This window comes from Lagopus leucura, unplaced genomic scaffold (assembly GCF_019238085.1).
Source record: "Lagopus leucura isolate 7727_CA_CO unplaced genomic scaffold, USGS_WTPT01 Super-Scaffold_100029, whole genome shotgun sequence".
Lineage (NCBI taxonomy): Eukaryota > Metazoa > Chordata > Aves > Galliformes > Phasianidae > Lagopus > Lagopus leucura.
This window is the reverse complement of record NW_024962280.1, coordinates 7021802-7027175: the sequence shown is the minus strand read 5'-3', so window position 1 is coordinate 7027175 and position 5374 is coordinate 7021802. Positions and strand designations below refer to the sequence as shown.

Below are 5374 nucleotides of genomic sequence, written 5' to 3'. Positions count from 1 at the left end.
GGGGGGGGGGGGGCGGCGGGGGCCGGGCTTGCCCCCCTCCGCTCAGCGGGGAGGGACGCGCTGCGGGGACCCGCAGCCCCCCTGTGTCCCCGGGGACCGCCGTTACGGCCCACCGAGCTCCGCCCGACGGGGCGGCCCCCCGGGTCCCAACGGGTACCGCTCGGCCCCACCACCCCCTGGCTTCCCTGAAGGAGTCAACAGCCTTGAAATAACCGCTCGGTTACTCGAGGCCGAGGGGCACTTGGAAGGAAGGAGAGAGGAGTGGGGAGGGGATGCAAACAAAATAACTAGAAAGCTTAGAAGAAGACAAAAAAATAACGAGGAAATAGAACAAATATACAGGCGCCGTGAAAGAGCTGAGCACCAGGCTATGGCACTGCGAGGAGCGGGACGGCGGCAAGCGCAGCCCGACTCGGGCACAGACAGCCCCGGTACGGCTCGCTCTGCCTCGGCTGCGCCCACGAAGCTCCACGGGCCAGCGGGACCCCGAGCGCGGAACGACCCGTGCGGTGCGGCCGAGCCCATCTCCACCTGAACTTCTGCAAGTGGGAATAAAAGATCACGGCCCTTCTGGACGCCCCCTCCTCCTGCACGCACAGGCGCACACGCGCACAGATACGCGCATGCAAACACACACACGCACGCACGCACGCAAGCACGCACTCGCACTCTCTCCCAGGCTCAGCCACGCTCCCCCAGCAGCGCGGTGCCCCCCCGCCCCGCTCCGGCCCCGTTTTTTTTCCCGCTCCCCCCGCAGTGCGGCACCGAGAGCAGGCCTGCGCCCAAACAGAGCTCCGAGTTCGGCCCGCTCCGAGCCTGTCCGCTTCTCTCCGCGTTCTCACAGCCACCTTTAAAACTCCGAGGATTTCCATTCCCGCGTTTCCTATTTTTCTTTTTTTTTCTCCCCCACTCCCCTTTCCCCCTAAGTTTGTAAGCGAAAAGGGCCCCGCACTCACTTCAGCGCCGGACATCCTCGCCAAGTGAACTCGATTCCTCAAAAGCAAAGCAGGACCAAACTTCTCGCATCCCCCGGGCCAGCGTCAGAAATCTGCTTTTAATTACCAAAACCCAACTAGCGGCGGTGCTAACTAGCGGGCGATCAAACCGCAATCAAACTTCAATCTCTGAGCAGTTAGCTATAAACTGTCAGCAATTGAAAAGTAAACCCGGTGCACACAAAGGCTCTGTTTAATTTTCTCGTTGTAATGGCTCTAAATGAGGACCCCATCACTATGCAGTTAAGCGGTGTTGCTTGTCCCCCTGAGGCGCTGATCAGTTCTTTTTAATGTGAGAAAACTGGCAGCTCGAAGCCCGTCAATGGAGCTCCCACAACAAAAGTCCTGAAAAGCTGAATGAATTGGGTTTGTAATTACTGCTTCCCTCTCCCCCCTTGCAGCTTATCTCTTATTCATTCAACATATATTATTGTCACCTAATCGCACACTCCCAACATTTTTTTTTTTTTTACTACTACTGCGGACATGTTTGTTGTAGAAATTAAACAAAATAACCCTCCTTCTGCTTCCCCCCTTCCCCCCCCCCCCCTCCAGCGGTGTCAGAACCCGGCTGGGCCAACGCGCGGCCCGGGGCTCAGCGCTCCTCTCGGGAATCCCGCACGCACTTTAGATTTTCATATTTGAGTTAGCTCGGGATTTAAATAACTGAAGTGTATCTAATCACACCTATCAGCAATGGGCCTCTTTCCTTCGGCGGACTCGCGTTATACGTCGCTTCAATCGCGGAGCTATCCGCCCGCTCTGCTCTGCCGCACGTCGGGGCCGAGAAGGCGCTCACCCGGAGGGCCCGGGCCGCAGCGGGGGTCTCCCAGCATCGTCATCGGCACCGGCACCGGCACCGGCACCTCCCCGGGCCGGCACAGCCCCGCGCTCCGAGGCCCGAGATGCTTCTGCAGCCTCTCCTCTCTTCCCCCCCTCGAGAACCGTCGGTCGCAGAAATAAGCGCCGCTATTACAATCGCATCTCCTAACAGTCTAAATAATTAATTGAACCATTGCTCTTTGACCCTCGGAAAGTCCAGTAGGGACCCGTTTGTAGTAATAATACCCCCGAATGAGCCCTTGTCAAATATTCATTTAGTGGTTAATGTGAGCGATGTCCCCCTGGGACGGGCTGTAATACCAGCTTCCAGGCTTTGGCAAGAAACCCCGCTAATCTACCTCTCCAGTTCCGTAAAATATTTTAACACCCCGGCCCTCAAACAGCCGTAAAAAAAATCACAGGGGAAACTCTAATCTCATCCTCAGGCTCATTGCAGCTCTGTGCAACGTTGGCGAAATGTTACACCGACATTCATGGACCACGCATCGCCCTGGGATGGAGCACGCAGCAGTTCCGAGGGGATGCCCGAAAGGGCTCCGAAAACAGAATAAAACCGCAGCCACGGGCTCCGCTATCCCCATCTCAGCTGCAATAAACGCCCGGGATAATGGCTGAGGTGTGAATGGGGTTACTTAATGCGTTGCATTGAAAATTAGCAGGACAATGGCGTTCTTCCAAGTCGCACTTTAAAAATAAAAGCATTCAGCTGGACCTAGAAAATGCTTTGGGTTATCCTCAGTAAACGGATAAATGGATGGATGGATGGATGGATGGATGGATGGATGGATGGATGGATGGGAGGAATCTGCCCAAGGGAGATCAGGTTTCACCAGCATATATTTTACATCATAGTCCGAAATCTAAGCTCAAACAAATTGCCCATATAAAAAGTTGCTGAAAACACTAAGCCTGAATATGTGGTTTAGTGCCTTTGTTTAATGGTATTACCTCTCCTTCTTTATGCGAATTGTAAAAGCACCAACGATTCCAGCTACCCCCCTCGACTATTCCAGTTAGCACTTCAAAAAGGGGCCCGGTTTTATTGCTGTTAATTGGCTAAGATTCGCTCTAAAAAAATGGGATCGAGATATCGATTGGGCTTTTATTCCCAGTCCCCTTTTCTCAGCGAGGGGAGCGGAGCGGGACTGCGCGCTCACCACCACGTGAATAATCCCCAGTTGCGTTACAAACGCCGCACAGCTCTGAAAAAAAAAAATATTTTACTCGTTGCATTAATGCAAAAGAAATAGAATAGGTTGGGAATGTGCAATAATTGCCGTGTGCCCAAACACCGCGACGGCGCGGAAATAAAAGGGACAAAGGGAGCTGAGCTGCAGCACAGTGAGCAGAGGAGCCCCACAGCTCGGCAACGGGAGTTCTCCGGGCACCCGGCTCCAAGTACGGAGGCCGGAGCCGAGCCTGGCGAACAGCGCAACGACACAAACCACAGCGAGCCGGCCAACTCTTCTTTTGTGATTTCTGCCCGCTTTTTTTTTCCCGTTTGTTCCTCCCTGAGCTAAATCGCAATCGGGCGACCGACCAGAAACACGAGAAAGAAAAGCTGAGCCACACTCGCACCCGGCCTGTGCCTAAGCAAACCGCCACGTCCGTGCCTCCAAGCACGACAGCCACGAGCAGGACACGCGACCGCTTTGCAATCACGGCCCCCCGCTTCCTCGGGCGCCGCGTTCCTCCCATTCCTACCCGCACCTCCCCACTCGCAGTCCCGATGCGGCCTGCAGACGCGTTGGCAGCGCGGACCCACGCGGGGCCGCCCGGGTGCCAGGGGCTGCGCCGCCGCTCCCCTCTCGCCGCCCCCGCCGGGCCGGGCAGCACCGAGCGGCCCTCGGCGGCGGCGGTTCCGAGCGCACGAAGCAGAACTCTACCTGGCACCGACGGCGGAGATCTCCTCCTACGTGGCGGGCGCCAGCGCTTCTCTTTGGGGCTCGCGACCGGCCGCAGAGATTGTCCGAATTGGGGCTACACCGCGCTGGCAATTTAAGAAATAGGATTCAAGAAAGAGCTGTCATTTTCGCGTGCGAGTCTCCGCCGTTCGCCCGTCTCGTTTTCTCCTGCTCGTTTGTGCCGCTTTTCTCGTTCCTTACCTTTGCCCGACCGATCCCCCTCCGCCCCACCTCTCACCTCCTGCGCTGCCCCGGAGCGAGGAGCGGAAACTTTGCCAAGTGCGGAACAAAGGCAGCGCTCGGGCCCCGCAGCAGCCCCGCAGCCCCGCACCGCGCCCCGAAGGCCCGCACGGCTCAGAGGGCAACGCCGGGCGCGTTGGGAGCGCGGATCCCCCGGCAACAAGTGGCCGAGCGGACGGGACCGGGGCCTCCGCTCCGCACCGCCGTGCGTCGAGGACGGCCGTTCCGGTAAAGCGTATCGCGCTGCGTCCCTGTCTATCCACACGTATAAAAATATTCATGCCTCGGTATACGGCTGCATTATTTATAACAGTCTGTCGGCCGCGGGGATACCTTCCTCTGATGAATTATTGAAAAATAATAATAATAATTAAAAAAAAAACACAACAACAACAAAAAAAAAAAGCAGCTTGCGGTACAAAAATAAATCCAACACTCAAACGGAACTTCAGTGTCCATATGTCAAAAATTTATTTATCTCAAACTGTGCATAATGGAGTAAAAACTTAACTTGGATATGTACCTGTTATAAGGATGGTATTAGTTCAAATATATACATGGACTGTCGGCAGACTGATTGCAAATAATACAGAGCCGAATCTTTAAAATACAACTACGGAAACTGAGGAAAAAAAAAAAAAAAAAGAACTTAAAATATCATCACAATAAATGTACAGAAATATTACAAACCATAAGAAAATATTTCAAACACAGTAATTTCAGGTTGGTGGGGTTTTTTTTTTGTTTGTTTTTGTTTTTGTTTTTGTTTTTTTTTTTCCCTTTTCTTTGAACGGGATGAAGTCTGGAAACAAAAAAGTTATTATAAATTAACAAACGGCGTGTGAACCTTCATGGCAATTTTTGCTTTTTTAACAAGAAGTAAAAAATAAAATAAAATAAAATAAAAATGTCGTACATTGAAACGTTTGCCCTCACCCAGCAAACCAAGCCCACGGTTCGCCAGTCCCCTTCCTACCGCTTCTGCCTTTTGTACAATTTCTAAAACAATTTCAGCGTCCAAATGCTGCACAAGAACTCCCTCTCCTCCCGCAGCTGCCGTCAGCAGAGCTGCCAGGGCCACGGAGCTCCACGGAGAGTCTGTGTGTAAAAAACCACTCGCGAATTCTGGGGTTTGATTTCTCCCCTCTCCCTATGACCGATGGACATTCTGATTGCCATGTTGAGTTTGATAAATACTGTACAAAAGTTGCCTGCAAATATTAAAACATTTCTCCTTTTCGCTCTTTGAGTCTAGCTCTAAATATTAGCGGTAAAGACTTTTGCAAACTTCCTGCAAAGTTCCTACCGTTCTCACTAGAACTTTTAAAAAGTTTTGTGTAGTCGCTTCCCCTCCGAGATCTATACAAGTTCCTTTGTCGGCTTTATTTCTGG

General features: G+C 53.0%; 1 long non-coding RNA gene across 8 annotated transcripts in view; it reads right to left on the bottom strand.

Moving 5' to 3' along the window:
- The window catches only part of LOC122185475, a 219364-nt gene that overhangs the window by 26223 nt on the left and 187767 nt on the right, over positions 1 to 5374 (bottom strand). The window lies entirely within an intron of this gene.